Raw genomic sequence first — 17,714 nt, forward strand, 5'->3', positions numbered from 1 at the left:
CTTCGAGGCCGACCGATAGTCCTCCTCCATACCCTCCCCGAACTCCTCCCAGACCCAAGTTTTTGCCTCTGTGACCGCACGGGCTGCGGCACACGCTTGGCCTGCCGATACCTGTCAGCTGCCTCTGGGGTCCCACTTACCAACAAAGATAAGTTGGACTCCTTCTTCAGCTTGATGGCATCCCTTACTTCCGGATTGCCGCCACGACAGGCACCAGAGACCTTGCGACCACAGCTACGAGCAGCCGCATCGATAATGGAGGTGGAGAACATGGTCCACTCGGACTCCATGTCTCCAACCTCCCCCGGGATCTGGGAGAAGCTCTCCCGGAGGTGGGAGTTGAAGACCTCGCTGACAGAGGTTTCTGCCAGTTGTTCCCAGCAGATCCTCACGATACGTTTGGGCCTGCCAGGTCTGACCGGCTTCCTACCCTCTCAGCAGATCCAACTCACCACCAGGTGGTGATCAGTCGACAGCTCTGCCCCTCTCTTCACTCGAGTGTCTGAGACACGTGGCCAAAGGTCAGATGATACGACTACAAAGTCAATCATCGACCTCCAGCTCAGGGTGTCCTGGTGCCACCTGCACTTATGGACACCCTTGTGCTCGAACATGGTGTTTGTGACGGACAAACGTATGGACAAACTAGCACAGAAGTCCAACAACTGAACACCACTCGGGTTCAGATCGGGGAGGCCGTGCTTCCCGATCACCCCCTCCAGGTCTCACTGTCGCCGCCCACGTGGGCGTTGAAATCCCCCAAGAGAACAATGGAGTCCCCAGTCGGAGCGCTATCTAGTACCCCTCCCAGGGACTCCAGGAAGGTCGGGTACTCTGCACTGCTGCTCGGCCCGTAGGCCGAGACAACGGTGAGAGACCTGTCCCTGACCCGAAGGCGTAGGGACGCGACCCTCTCGTTCACCGGAGTGAGCTCCAACACTTGGCGACTGAGCTGGTAAGCAATAAGCAATGCGACCCCAGCTGTCCGCCTCTCCCCGTGGGCGACGCCAGAAAAATGAAGCGTCCAGCTCCTCTCCAGGAGTTGGGTACCAGAGCCCAAGCTGTTATCACACACCTTGGACATCTATTCTGTGCTTTTATTCCATGTTTTTATTTGTTCGCACAGTGCATCGATATTTCGTTCTGTGGCCACATCTGTGACATTTTTTACCTAATGACAATAAAAACAAGTCTAAGTTTGTGTATACCAAGTTTGTTCAAGACCGACAAAGATGGATCAAGAGGTTAGTATGATGCTTTAAATCATGCCCTGATTTGCTATTTGAGATTAAACGGGAAGGAACGGTGCTCTGTGGAATAGCCCTGTTAGGGGAAGGGATCTCAACATAAATGTGAGTTTTGCAAAAAAGTTTAATTGTTTTTGCTATTTTCAATGCAACTTTTTCCTGGGGGTGGTGGTGGGGGGGACCACCATTCCTGATCTCCCATGCTAACCAACATATTTGATATTGATAGTATTTTCCAAAAGCATTGAACAGATTTTCCTTCATTAATAAAACGGTTAGCCACAACCAGAGACATTTGGATAATCTTCCTCATATTAAAGAATAATATACTACCCTCATAAACTTAGGTGAGGGGTACGTAACTCAGAAACAAATATAGAGTGAGGAACTTCTGATACATTTCAATAATGTCGGGGGGCCCTTATAGTCCTTTCCTGCAGTCTGATCATGGTCATGCTAGAACTTATCCAAGACAAACTCACTTATGATATCCAGTTCAAATTGGGTGGCAAATATTGCTCAAATTAACACTTACATAAGAACGCATGACAGACACAAACACACATACACATACAGTACATACATGGACACACAGAGTGCATATAGAATGTGTAGATATGAGGGCTCAGAGTGCAGTGATGCCCATTCTTTTCCACTCAGAGCCTACAGGTAGACCACATCAGGTGTGAGAGCCTGAGCTGCACATCGATCACATCCACCACATCACAAAACTGCACGGAGTCCTGCTTAATAAACACTCAAACAGACAAAAGGTTCATCCCCGTTTCCTGAAAGTAGCCATCTACAGTATCTGCTGCAGCCGGGTGACACGTGGGTGCCCCTTTAGTCTTATCGAGTTACTGGACTCCATAGTACAGTACGCTGGATCATGACCAGAGAATCGCAATATGTGGCAACAATGTCGGTGCTGACGTTCCCTCACAATACAAGTACTACGCGTGGGTTTATTAAAGGTTTGGGTATCAATCAAATGTGGGTGGAAATGAGGAGTAGTAAATAGAACAAAGCGCCAGTGTGGGTGTAGAGATGTTTGTGACAGTAGTTGAGCACTACGCCAGCAGCAGTGAGAGTACAAATCAAGAAGACTACTAACTGTTGTCACATGACCAGAGTGCATCAGATGAATTTTCCTAAATTGCATTGTAAATGCTGGGTGCCTACACTCAGTCTCAATAGCTTTCTCCTTTATTTAAAATGCATCAACCACTATGAATCCAAACGTACTGCATGGAATACACAATATAAAGAATCACTTTTTAATAGTTATGCAAGGCTAAAGAAGGCAGTCTGTTCATGAATGAGATGTGAGAGCACAGATTGGGGATACGTCGTAATTTCAGATGATGGCTGAAGCATAAGATTTATCAGCACTACAACAGTGGCATGAAACACGAAAATATAAATTAAATGCATAAATAAATAAGAATTTCAGCATCTAGCTCTAATAGTGCTCCAAAAACTGAATCACTCAGTCCAGGTCCCAAAGCAACATGTAATGTCATCCTGAAAAAAATATACATATTTTAAATATTGTCCTGTGCACGCACTGAAAAACAAACAGATGCCCACAAATGCTCTTTCTCTTACTTCAGTTCCTTGACAGTGTGCATTAAGTTGATCAGGTCAGGTCTGAGAACATGTGCTGATGCCATGTCTCACAGAATCCACCACACTACAGAACTGCCTTAGGTCCTGGATGATAACCACCACAGCAGACAAGGAGTCCATCCCCACCTTCTGAAAGAAGCCATTTTCAGCCAGGTGAAATGAGGGCATCCGCTTGGCCTTCTCTTGTAGCTGCAGTAGGCAACACTGAGATGTCTGCATGCTAGATCGTGCCCAGAGAAGACATAGCCAAATGTTGAGATGGTTCCTTTACAATACAAGTAGTACGCCCCATCTGAATTTCCAGAAGTAGCTGTACATCTGACACATAGGGTCTCTACATGTCCCACAAAGATATATAATTCTACAGACATCCAGTCATCACCTTAGATCACTGGATAGCATCCAAGTCTCACAACCATACAGTAAGACTGGAAGCACCAGAACCCATGAGACTTGGACAAGCTTGGCTTGTCTGCAAACATATGCATTGGCATCTCCAAACAACTCTGTCTGAATCAGAATTGAATTTACTGAGAAGTAAGTTCACACATACAAGGAATTTGGTCTGTTGTTGTTGGTGCACAAACAATAAGAAAACAAGTAAAATAAAAAAAAATAAATAAAAACACTTCTGTAAGAAGTAAAAGAGTCAAATAGGCAAAACTATATTCACTGTTTAATGAATAAATACAACATAATGAAATGTGGCTGGTGCAGGTCAGTGCAGGGATTCAGTCATGACTCTGGAAGATTTTCCAAGGCATGTCTTGACCTCAAGGGCTGAGGACACAGAGACGTAAATGTCACTGCTGTACAAACTCAACATGTTTACAGCATACAGGTACATTTCTGATGGCCCAGTCCAGGAAGTCATTGAAGGTCTGGATCTTGGCCTTAATCCAGGATCATAGCAAAAATCACACACTCTGCCTCCTCCAAGTGCTGCAATCAGGGTATCCATTGACTCCACAAAGATCACAGCACTGTCCACAAAGTCAGAGTCAATAAACTCCTCAATTTAATTCATATACTGCCAAATCACAACACAAGGGTAATGTCTAACCTAACCAACCCCCTTGAGCAACCATACTGGCAACAGTGGTAAGGGAAAAACTCCCTCTGGCATATTTTTGAGGAAAAACCTCAAGCAGACCAGACTCAGAGGGGTGACCCAATGTTTAGACCATTCTAGCAATGAGAGATATCAAATAAACAAAGTATCAAATGACCAACCATCAGAACTCACCAACAAAGGCACCTAAACTGCTGGTTTCCACAACCATGCCAACACTCAGTCCATGCAAGCATTAAACAGGACCAGAACACATAAACTTTACTACCCCTGTCAGCGGATGGGGTAATTTCATGTCTATCAAATGAAGTGCAAATAATTCTGCAAGGCCGCCACGACTAGTCAACTAGTCACGAATCATGACTACGTCGGCTACTGAAACCATCGACAATTAATTTAGTAGTCGACGAGTCATTTGCTTTGAACCTTGAACCAATGAAGCAGTGCTTTGATCCGCTGCTTCGTTGGATCTTTGCTTCGCTCCTCTTCAGAAGTGGCAACTCCGCTTCTTATCCCCTCTCAAAGCCATTAAAATATGCAAATCGTGAGTCACTTTGTGCAGATTGTTGTGAGAAAGAAACAAGAATCGTCCTCCGTTCCGTTGCTCCAAATGCTGCGCTGCCGAGTCAAGTTCGAAAGTTAGCGTCCGCACAGAATTATTAACTTCAAAGCAAATCACTGTTTAAATCAAATGACACCTCTTTCCAAATGTTATAATACAAACAATAAACTGCAATCTATCAAAATGTTTTTTTCCTCCCAAAATGAGACGTCCTGGCTGACGTGCAGCAGCCCAAGACTGTATGGCTGCAGACCTGCAGACTCCAGCAGCCAGCTGAGCTCAGCTCAGATGTATGGAGAGACATCCATGCCATTAATGTCTGAAAGGAAATGCTTTTGATAAAAACTACAGATTTTTTTCTGTCTATGTCCAGAGATCAAGGATCCACCATGTAGAGTTTATTTATATCCAGAGATCAAGGATCCAGTGGCCAATTTCATATTTATTTACTTTAAGACTCAATAAAATGTTGTTAACATAGAAAACCTGTAAAGCCTACTTGTAGTACACAGAAAATTCACAGGAGGTATCAATAAGGGAATCAATAAGGAATTGAGTCGATAAGTGGAATCGATAATGGTACCAATATCGATAAAATGCGATAAGCTACAATTTACGTGTGATCCGACTAGTCGACTAATTGCAAAAATAATCGCTGACTAGCCAACTATCAAAGTAGTTGTTTGTGGCAGCTGTAAAATTCTGCACATGCTATGGACATAACTGTAATGTAGGAATTTTCAAGATAATATACTGAACACTTTTTGCCCTTTTAACACTGATTCAATAGTAGAAAGTAATAAAAACTTCATACTAAAACAGGGTTTTGGTCAATTGCTGTTTTTCAGCTTCTATTACACTTTCAATTGCTACAAACTTGGAAATGAATTTCAATTCAAATTTAATTTATCTTCAATACAGTTCTATTCCACTGCAGCAAATGTCTAAAATTTAACTTTCACTAAAACCTAAAGCAAACTGTATGGTGCAAAGGGCAGGTTTCAGATCTGTTTGAAACTAAAGTTTTACGCTGAAGTGCACCAAGTACTGAAATTGACAGTCATTGATTGTACAAGGCTTTCAAGGCTTTCCTGCCGTGCTGCAGACTTGCTCAACAGGGGCTGTTCATCATGTGGAAGTTCAAAATGCCAAATAGCAAGGTGATAATTTCAACAAATTTGAAATTCATTCATGGAATGATTCATGGAATTTAACAGTATCTCACAAGGTGTGCTGACGAAACTCGTGATGTCTACTAGAAGCACAACTTGTTTATTTGATCCTATACCAACAAAATTGTTTAAGGATCTTTGGCCCATTCTTGGGCCGACTGTGCTGGAAATTGTTAACCTTTCTTTAAACTCTGGATCTGTTCCAAATTGTTTTAAATCTGCAGTGGTTAAACCACTACTCAAGAAATCTAATCTTGATCCTGGTGAATTGAAAAATTATAGGCTGATATCAAATCTATCATTCTGCTCTAAAATTCTGGAAAAGGTGGTTTCATGGCAGCTTGTGGACTATCTTACTGAGAATGACCTTTTTAAGCCACTGCAGTCTGCTTTTAGAAGACATCACTCCACAGAAACAGCACTTATTAAAGTAGTTAATGATCTTCTGCGAGCAATGGACTTGGATACTACTACAGCATTGGTGTTGTTGGATCTCAGTGCTGCGTTTGACACAGTTGATCATCATATTCTACTTGATAGGCTAGAAAACTGTTTCGGGATTACTGGAACTGCTCTTGCGTGGCTGACGTCTCATCTGTCTGGTCATTCCCATTGTGTTTTGTGCAATGACACTACCTCTGACTTTAAGGGCATGAAGTTCGGGGTTCCGCAGGGATCCGTTCTGGGTCCCTTGCTTTTTTCCCTGTATATGTCACCCCTTGGGAACATTTTGCGGCGTTTCGGGGTTGCTTTTCATTGTTATGCTGATGATACTCAGTTGTATATGCCAATAGCTGCTGGAAATCCTGTCCACATGAAATCTTTACAGGACTGTCTTGCAGCAGTGAGAAGTTGGATGTCTAGCAACTTTCTACTTTTGAACTCTGATAAAACTGAAATGATGGTTCTTGGCCCAGCAAGACATCGGCACCAATTTGATCAGCTGGTGCTTAGCCTAGGTTCATGTGTTATACATCATACTGACAAAATGAGGAACCTTGGGGTAATCTTTGATCCTATGTTGTCCTTTGACCTCCACATTAGGGACATTACGAGGACTGCTTTCTTTCATCTGAGAAATATAGCAAAGATTCGCCCCATCCTGTCTATGGCTGATGCTGAGACTCTGATTCACACATTTGTCTCTTCTAGATTGGATTATTGTAATGCTTTATTTTCTGGTCTGCCGCAGTCTAGCATTTGAGGACTTCAGTTGGTGCAGAATGCTGCTGCCAGAATTTTGACACAAGGTAGAAGGTTTGACCACATTACTCCCGTTCTGGCATCCCTTCATTGGCTACCGGTTTCTGCCAGATTGGATTTTAAAGTTTTATTGTTGGTTTATAAAATTGTTCATGGACTGGCGCCTTCCTACTTGGCGGACTTGGTTAAGCCCTACGTACCTGCGAGGCCTTTGCGTTCGCAGAGCGCAGGGCTTCTGTGTGTTCTGAGGATGAACAAAAAGTCTGTGGGGTAAAGAGCCTTTTCCTACCGTGGTCCGGCTCTTTGGAATGATCTACCTGCTGTTATTCGGCAGTCTGACACGGTGGAGATTTTTAAATCAAGACTGAAGACCCACTTTTTTAGACTGTCTTATCATTAATTTTTTAATCTGTTTGTGTTTGCTTTGTAATTTATTTTTATTCTAGTGTGTTTTATCTTTTAACTGTGCTTTTCTTGCTTTTAATTTTGAATTTAGATTCATTTGTGTTGTTGTGAATTATGTGAAGCTCCTTGGTGTGACTTTGTCGTGATTTGGCGCTATATAAATTAATAAATTATTATTATAATTATTAACAAAGTTAACTGAAATGATGAAATTGTCTGCTGGCAAAAAATAGAACAAGAAGAAGAAGGAAAAAACCTTTTCCAATTGGAACCAAAATCTTTGGTTCTAATTGTAATGCTAATGATGTGAGTTTTTGCCTCAATTCTTGTTCTAATTCCAAATCCATTTAGAACTCACTCAACTCCTGCACAAAACAGTAAATTGGTAGGTAGAGATTTAAAAGACCGTAATAGATTCAGAGTGATGCCGTCACAACTGAACCTTTCATGTCACGACAAACAACAAGCCAAGATGCATTGTGGGTGAGTGAGGATACAGACCCAAGATGAGGCGTCTTTTGCTGTAGGAACTAGGGTGGGGCAGAGTGTATTTATTGGGAGCATTCTCAGAGCGAAAAAAAAATAAATAAAACCCACACACCACAGAACACCAATCACAGTTTTCACTGCTCATGTCCTGATGTCTCTCAGAGTAATAAAATCCACAGAGGAAAGAAAAGGGAGCTCGAGAGCTGTGATCAAGCTTGCAAAATGGTACATGCTGTGCCAAACTCATGGCTTTGACGTATAATATATGGCCCTGTGCACATATAGCATGTGCTCCCCCGTCCACACACACAACCGAATTTTTCAGTTGCTTTAAATCCCAATCAAAAGAGTGTCTTTTTACCTCTGCCAAGGAGGTTATGTTTTCGGTCGCGTCTGTTTGTTTGTTGGTTGGCTGGTTTGTTAGCAAGATTACTCAAAAAATCCTCAACAGATTTCAATTAAATTTTTACCAGGGGTGTATCTTGGCCTAGAAGTCATTAAATTTTGGTAATGATCTGGAACACGATCCGGATCCAGTAATTTTTTTTAAAGATTATCATTGCAGGATAGGGCCAATTCCAACATTTTTGCATCTAACTTCATGAAGACGGGTCACAAAGGCTGAACAAAAATTATGTTACAACACAAGAATAATTTAGCATTTGTTTCTCCTCATTAAATAAACTTATTAGAAAATTAAAAAAACTTATGTAGTTCATGTCGTTTCTCTTTATAAATACATTTGCTGAAGATCTAAGGGTTTAATCCTCTGGGGCTGACGCCGTCGTATACGATGGCTGAGACCAAGCTTCACTAAATTATAAATAACTTTTTAATGATATGAGATAGAAATTTTTTTTTGCTGAAACGTTAACTCTGCGGACTTTCGAGCCACCGTCCACCATCTTTGTACTCCTCATAGAAGCTGTGTGATGACGTGAGCAATGTGAGTGTCCAATCGGAATTGGTTCACCGTCACATGATTTTCCAAAATCCAATCGTAGGGCAGATTCACCTCACGTAACACACCAAAGATTGTTTTTAGGAGTGATGTGTTACTAGTTTATTATAGTTTGCTGTGTGTTTTGAATAAATGTGTGGAAAATGAATTTCCGCTTTACTTTTTCCTTTCTTATTTCTGATTGTAAACCTTTATTACTCTTATAAAACACAACTATAGCATATATATTTTGAAAGTACAGGTTGTCCTGAAAAAAAGAGACATAAAACTTGATTGTGGGATGCAGGGAGAGCTGTTAACAGCAATAATAAAACATTTATGCCAGGCGAGTGAACTGTCCAAAAAATGCCCTCGGACCCCAGAGGGTTGACCACTGAATCTGAAACATGATGGTAGATGCGTGAAACGATGTGGAATAAGTCTCTCTGCCAAAGGGTATTCCATGTGACGTCAGTGACCCTATGGCCTTGGCGGAGGTTTGCACTCTCTATGTGCTTCTAGTTTTCCACAGTGGACCACTTTTTTTGTGCGTTGGCACTGAGCACTCTTAATTTGAAACTGTCAGCTTTTCAGAGCGGAGTCCTGATGCCACTGCAGGGCCTTTCAGCCAAATGGGAAAAGAGGATCTTTTTTGTTGTTGTTGTTGTTCATTTGCCTCACAACAGAGATAAAAATCTCATCTGTGACAGCAGGTTGGACAGATGCTCGGTTCTGGCAGTGAGTGACTATTGTTTATTGCTGTACCTTATAAGCTAATTATCATTTGTTTATTGTTGTCATAGAAGCAAATTTAAAGAGGAGAGCATTTTTCCTCTGCACTGACAATGCAGAAACTGCGAGAATTGAAGCGTTTTTGGGTTCACACTCAGTGCTTTTCCACCAGGAACAAAAACAATTTTATGGACACATGGCCTATTGTGGTAGTAAATATTTTGTGATAAAACACCTTAATTAAACTGGAAAACGTATGTACATCTAATTAAAAAGGCTATGATGATTAAAGCGTTGTTCCTTTCCCTGTTCTGCTGAGCACCACACGAGTAAAAAGACGTTAAATATTTTTCATATTAATGCAACTGGCTATAAGGTAATTTTCACATTGAGACACAGCATTCACGGATATATTGTTAAACTGTGATTCTGTTGTGTGAACCAGTGATCTTTTGCACTGCACGCTCATTTCAGCCTGAATATGCGTTAATTAAACACAGCTATAGATTTTCAAAATATTTAAAACTGCATGAAAATCTTTAATTCATGACATTTTATGCAGATTTGACAAATGAAAATAGTCCAGGTTAAACTCTTGCTCAAATAAGAATTATTAAAGGGGTATATTTAGTTAGTTAGGTTTATTACAAAATACAAAGAATATATTAAAACATTCCATACAGTTTCATACAGATTAATAAATACATTTTGTAATTGGGACACCCTTAAAGCAGTCCATAGCTTACGAGGGGGGCCCATTAATATTTAAATACAGCAAATGTACAGTAATTACAAATCTAAACCTACTTTTACCTATCATAACTAAACTACTTTATTTCAATATCTACAACAGACTAAGACAATAATGTTCACATTTCTTAAATGACAAATATTAAAAGTATTATGACACATCAGTGTAATAAATTCAGACATATAAGCCGATGGGTTTTTCAATAGACATAAAGAAGTCGTCAGCTGGTCGAGTTTTAATTATATTTTGCAAGTAACTCTAGTTTAAGTTTCTTTTTGAAAATATGCATAGAAGGGACTTTTGAGTATTCTCACTCAGGTCATTCCAAATTTCTGGACCCTGACATGCCACACTAAAACTAGTACTTTTTAACTTCCTACTTTTACCCTTTAGGTGTAATTTTCCTCTGGTGTTATAATGATGAGAGGAAGTTGAAATGGGAATGAGCTGACAGAGTCTATCACTGTCTATGCAGAAGTTGATATTTATAAAAGAGAGAATCAGTTTGAGAGTTATATTTGGCCCAAGAAATGGCTCTTATAACTTTCTTTTGTAAAGTCTGTAGTTTTAAAAGGTAAATCTGGTAAGTATTACACCAAATAATGCAATAATTTAGATGAGGTTCAAATAAGGACCTGTATAGAGTCAGAAGAGCCTCAAAGGGGAGGAAATACCTCACCTTAAAGAATAGTCCGACATACTGAGATAGTGTCTTAATCAAGTAATTTAAATGTTTACTGAAATTTAAAAATTCATCAATTTGGATTCCAAGAAATTTGATCGATTCAACTCGTTCAATCACATTATCATTTATATTAATTTGTACATTTTCAAAACATTTATGATTTCTGCAAGAACGAAATATAATACATTTTGTTTTGTTTGTATTTAATAACAATTTATTAAATTTGAACCAATTATCAACTCTTGCCAATTCATAATTTAGTTGGTTCTGAAGGTATTGCAGGTCTTTGTGAGATAAAAATAAGGTAGTGTCATCTGCAAATAATACTTTATGAAGAATGTTAGAAGAATTTGGGAAATCATTTACATCAATAATAATTTCAAATTACTAAAGCCAGTAATATCATGATATAACACCATCATCACCCAAAAAGTGAAAAATACCACAACATTAATTTAAGGTCATATCAACTGAAATACTGAAATGCACATACCTTTTTAGAAGGCGTTGTGCTTACAAGATTTCCAGACAGAACAACAGATTAACACGCATCCAAGCTGAAATGTGCCTGCAGTGCAAAAGACTGCTGGTTCACACAACAGAATCACAGTTTAACAATATATCCCTGAATGCTATGTCTTAATGTGATATACTTATATACACTCAACAAAAATATAAACGCAACACTTTTGGTTTTGCTTCCATTTTGTATGAGATGAACTCAAAGATCTAAAACTTTTTCCACATACACAATATCACCATTTCCCTCAAATATTGTTCACAAACCAGTCTAAATCTGTGATAGTGAGCACTTCTCCTTTGCTGAGATAATCCATCCCACCTTACAGGTGTGCCATATCAAGATGCTGATTAGACACCATGATTAGTGCACAGGTGTGCCTTAGACTGCCCACATTAAAAGACCACTCTGAAAGGTGCAGTTTTATCACACAGCACAATGCCACAGATGTTGCAAGATTTGAGGGAGCGTGCAGTTGGCATGCTGACAGCAGGAATGTCAATCAGAGCTGTTGCTCGTGTATTGAATATTCAAGGAATCAAGGAAATTTTATTGTCATATGCACAGAACAGAAGAACTTTCCTGCACAATGAAATGTGGCTACTGCATTTAACCCATCCTATTTGCCAGTAGGAGCAGAGGTCGCCATTAGGCGCCTGGGGACCAGCTCCAGATGTACATCCCTGCCTTGGTCAACACCAGGGCTGAGCAAACCAACACCGACCCATAACAAACAACACACATAACACACAACACATAGGCCGGCCCGGTACATAAAACATATATATGAAGCAAAACACGAGGGAAAAGGAGAAGAAAAAAAAAAACCCTCATAGCCGCTGCATTACACAGCGGCAATGAGGAAAAAAAAATCCCATCAGCACAAAAAACAATAATCACAGAGACAAAACAAGGACACAGGACGACAACCAAGATTTGAAAGGACCAGTTTATCAGAACACTCCGGAAGGCAGCCAGTTTCGGCGCCATCGACGGCCTTGTTCGACAGTCTGGGGGGGAAGGGAACAGCCCTGCGCAGGCTGAGAAAGTCCTGGACAGTCCACAGTTCACGTCAGAGCTGGAGAAGCTGAGGGGAGGGGGGAAAACCAGGGAGCGAGGCATAAGAGTGTTATTCTTCTGAGGAGGTATCTTATCACAGCGACCTTGAAGTGCAGCTGTATTTGGGGAAGCCAAATGAATAGCCAGATTAACAGACGCCTGAAAGATTCCACAGTTCTGAGAACAGAGTGGCTCTCAATGCATCTGAAATGTAGAATGTGGTCTTCACAGACGGTCATAGCGGGTTTCCAGGGCTGCAATCTTCCTAGAGATGTCATCCAATGCGCGGTTAACCCCCGCCGACTGCGCAGCCACTGCCTTCCCAATCGAATCAATCATATAGGGCAGCTTGGAACGACCAATCAAAGCTGCTTCCACTTTCTTGATTTTCCGGTAAACCAGCAAGTGCCCCGCTCCACACATCAGAAAGCCGGTCACCACCAAGCCGAATATGTACACATCTTCAACGTCCTCCACAGAAAGCATGTAAAGGCACATGACCTGCCATCTCCTCCACGAGTCCATCACGTAACCCATCACATGCGTCCCAGCAGGACAGGTCGGGTCCTCCGCTCCCGAAATCTTGTAGAAAAAATAGTGTCAATTGCGTTCAGAGACCACTTTAACAGATACATTTTGTCGTTTCCAGAAGAGCAAAGCTGCAGCCTCACAGACAACACGCCACAAAAGCAGGAAAGATAAGGAGGGAGGGAGAAGAGAAAAGTGCATCCGTCTCGGTCGAGTGCAAGCTGGCAAAAAAACAAAAAAAAAAAACAAATTCTCTACCATAAGCCATCTCCAAAGGCATTTCAGAGAATTTGGCAGTACATCCAACCAGCCTCACAACCGCAGACCACGTGTAACCACAACAGCCCAGGACCTCCACATCCAGCATGTTCACCTCCAAGATCGTCTGAGACCAGCCACTCAGACAGCTGTTGAAACAATCGGTTTGCATAACCAAAGAATTTCTGCACAAACTGCCAGAAACCATCCCAGGGAAGCTCATCTGCATGCTCGTCGTCCTCATAGGAGTCTCGACCTGACTCCAGTTCGTCGTAGTAACCGACTTGAGTGGGCAAATGCTCACATTCGCTGCCATTTGGCACATTGGAGAGGTGTTCTCTTCACGAATGAATCCCGGTTCACACTGTTCAGGGCAGATGGCAGACAGCGTGTGTGGCGTTGTGTGGGTGAGCAGTTTTCTGATGTCAATGTTGTGGATCGAGTGGCCCATGGTGGCGGTGGGGTTATTGTATGGGCAGGCGTCTGTTATGGACGAAGAACACAGGTGCATTTTATTGATGGCATTTTGAATGCACAGAGATACCGTGACGAGATCCTGAGGCCCATTGTTGTGCCATACATCCAAGAACATCACCTCATGTTGCAGCAGGATAATGCACGGCCCCATGTTGCAAGGATCTGTACACAATTCTTGGAAGCTGAAAATGTCCCAGTTCTTGCATGGCCGGCATACTCACCGGACATGTCACCCATTGACCATGTTTGGGATGCTCTGGACCAGCGTATACGAGAGCGTGTACCAGTTCCTGCCAATATCAGCAACTTCGCACAGCCATTGAAGAGGAGTGGACCAAGATTCCACAGGCCACAGTTGACAACCTGATCAACTCTATACGAAGGAGATGTGTTGCACTGCATGACGCAAATGGTGGTCACACCAGATACTGACTGGTATCCCCCCCCCAATAAAACAAAACTGCACCTTTCAGAGTGGCCTTTTATTGTGGGCAGTCTAAGGCACACCTGTGCACTAATCATGGTGTCTAATCAGCATCTTGATATGGCACACCTGTGAGGTGGGATGGATTATCTCAGCAAAGGAGAAGTGCTCACTATCACAGATTTAGACTGGTTTGTGAACAATATTTGAGGGAAATGGTGATATTGTGTATGTGGAAAAAGTTTTAGATCTTTGAGTTCATCTCATACAAAATGGGAGCAAAACCAAAAGTGTTGTGTTCATATTTTTGTTGAGTATATATATATATATATATATATATATATATATATATATATATATATATATATATATATATATATATATATATATATATATATATATATATATATATACACACACACACATACATATATATACACACACAGTGGGGAAAATAAGTATTTGACCCCCTGTCAGTTTTGCATGTTTTTCCACCTACAAAGAATGGAGAGGTCTGTAATTTTTAATCATCGGTACACTTCAACTGTGAGAGACAGAATCTAAAAAAAAAAAATCCAGAAAATCACATTGTATGATTTTTAAATAATTAATTTGCATTTTATTGCATAAAATAAGTATTTGACCCCCTACTAACCAGCAAGAATTCTGGCTCTCACAGACCTGTTAATTTTTCTTTAAGAAGCCCTCTTATTCTTCACTCTTTACCTGTATTAACAGCACCTGTTTGAACTTGTTGCCTGTATAAAAGACACCTGTTCACACAATCAATCACACTCCAACCTGTCCACCATAGCCAAGACCAAAGAGCTGTCTAAGGACACCAGGGACAAAACTGTAGACCTGCACAAGGCTGGGATGGACTAAAGGACAACAGGCAAGCAGCTTGGTAGAAGACAACAAGTGTTATGATTATTTATTAGAAAGTGGAAGAAACACAAGATGACTGTCAATCTCCCTTGGTCTGGTATTCCATGCAAGATCTCACTTTGTGGGGTAAGGATGATTCTGAGAAAGCTCAGAACTACACAAGAGGACCTGGTCAATGACCTAAAGAGAGCTGGGACCACAGTCACAAAGATTACATTAGTAACACATGATGCTGTCATGGTTTAAAATCCTGCAAGGCAGCAAGGTCCCCCTGCTCAAGCCAGCACATGTCCAGGCCCGTTTGAAGTTCACCAGTGACCATCTGGATGATCCAGAGGAGGCATGGGAGAAGGTCATGTGGTCAGATGAGACCAGAATAGAGCTTTTTGGAATCAACTCCACTTACCATGATTAGAGGATGAGAACAACCCCAAGAAAACCATCCCAACCGTGAAGCATGGGCATCATACTCTGGGGGTGCTCTTCTGCAAAGGGGACAGGACGACTGCACCGTATTGAAGGGAGGACGGATGGGGTCATGTATTGCGAGATTTTGTCAAACAACCTCCTTCCCTCAGTAAGAGCATTGAAGATGGGTCATGGCTGGGTCTTCCAGCATGACAATGACCCCATACACACAGCCAGGACAACTAAGGAGGGGCTCCGTAAGAAGCATTTCAAGGTTCTGGAGTGGCCTGGCCAGTCTCCAGACCTGAACTCAATAGAAAATCTTTGGAGGGAGCTTAAACTCCAAACCTGAAAGATTTGGAGAAGATCTGTATGGAGGAGTGGACCAAAATCTCTGTTGCAGTGTGTGAAAACTTGGTCAAGAACTACAGGAAACATCTGACCTCTGTAATGGCAGACAAATGTTTCTGTACCAGTTGTTAAGCTCTGTTTTTCTAGGGGGTTATATACTTATTTTATACAACAAAATGCAAATTAATTATTTAAAAATCATACAGTGTGATTTACTGGATTTTTTTTTTTTTTTTAGATTCTGTCTCTCACAGTTGAAGTGTACCTACGATAAAAATTATAGACCTCTCCATTCTTTTTAGGTGGGAAAACCTGCAAAACTGATAGGGGGTCAAATACTTATTTTCCCCACTGTATAGGAGTATAAAAATGTTGTGTTGCACAAAACAAAATATCACACGAACAGAAATATGAGCTGACGAGATATAGACATATGTGTGTTGAGCCACCTGCAGCTGTTTGTTGGTACAATCTGTTGTAAGAAATCTGCACGTTATTGGTTTTGAGTTCTTCTTGACTTGCACGCACCCTGTTCATCATTCCCTGTGCGTTGGCTTATTGTATTCTGCACGGGAGCAAACAGCTGCTGGCCATGCTGACAAATCTCCTACACACTTTCCATTGCTTACACGTGGATTTGTTGGATCAAGGACTCCCAACTCGAGATGGGTGTGTACGTTTTCCTGATGGTGGGTATCATATGTGCGTTGTTCTCTACCTGAAATGACTACACTTAGATCACAAGTGTTTATGTCTTCCTGTCTTTTGTGAGCGTACACTTGCATGCATGTTAAGTTTGCACATTTAAATGATGCCTCAGTGTGTGTGTGTGTGTGTGTGTGTGTGTGTGTGTGTGTGTCACAGCAGCTGTCGGTGCTTCATTAGTCTTCTTCGTTTAAGTGAAGCAGCCCGACTCGGCATGCACTGTGACAGCTATAATCTCACTAATTGGGATGGTGCTGGATTTGGTTCGAGTCTGAGTTAATGTCCATTCACCAGGCTGCCTTTGTGAAGAAATAACAAGGCCTTCAACTCAGGCATGCAACAGCTGAGGACACACAGGGAATGGCTTGGCAAGCGGTTTTAAGCCCCTTCTTACTAATTAACAAGGGAGAACAGATGAGAGGAAAGCCAGATGCATAGATGGCTGTAGATTAAAACCTTTGTTGATACTGGGCAGGACATCCGTGCAATAAAAGCCAAAGTATTTTGTTATCATTTGCTTCTGCAGAGCCACATTGAGAAATACAAACTGTCATTTTAATTATTTCAAATCTTGCAGCTCATACAGCATAAATGTTACGGAGCAGCCAGTGTGTCCAAACCGGCAAAAAAACCTTATGTTGATTTATAACATCATATACAGTAGGGCCATGTCAAGGGAAACCAGGAAACATTGGTACTCTGCATCACTACATAAGGTTTTACTGATGAGTTTGTGAAAACTGGCTGCAAAAACATGCATTTGACGCTTCACGACTTCAGTATCTGGAAGCATTAATTAGGTTCCGACTGTGTTGTGTTTTTCATTTGTAATACAACTGCTAATAATACTTAGCAGATGTTTATTGAGTCGGAATTGATCAAGCTTTTCCAAGAATGAATTAGGTTTTTTTTTTTTTTTTCTCATTACAAGATGTTAGTTTACCAAATAAAGAAGCAATAATACAGCGCTGTGGATTCTACACATGAATTCAATCCATATTTAAGATATCACAACTTTCAGGCTCAGAACAGACAGACAGATGGAGTGATCGATGGAGGTATGGATTAACTGATGGATCAGTGGGTAGAAAGTTATGCTTTAGTGATCCAAAACTGGGAAATTCTTAATCAAAGTGGTGTACAACTAAAAAGTAGCAGTGTTCTAACTGGTGCCTTGCTAAAGGACATTAAAACAGAAAAAAAGCTACT

The 17,714-nt window shown here is 41.3% G+C and overlaps 1 protein-coding gene across 1 annotated transcript in view; it reads right to left on the reverse strand.

Annotated features, from left to right (window-relative positions):
* The window catches only part of LOC117514727 (CUB and sushi domain-containing protein 3-like), an 885,172-nt gene that overhangs the window by 159,885 nt on the left and 707,573 nt on the right, over positions 1–17,714 (reverse strand). The gene's annotated exons all lie outside the window — the stretch shown is intronic.

The sequence above is a fragment of the Thalassophryne amazonica genome, chromosome 7 (assembly GCF_902500255.1).
Source record: "Thalassophryne amazonica chromosome 7, fThaAma1.1, whole genome shotgun sequence".
NCBI lineage: Eukaryota > Metazoa > Chordata > Actinopteri > Batrachoidiformes > Batrachoididae > Thalassophryne > Thalassophryne amazonica.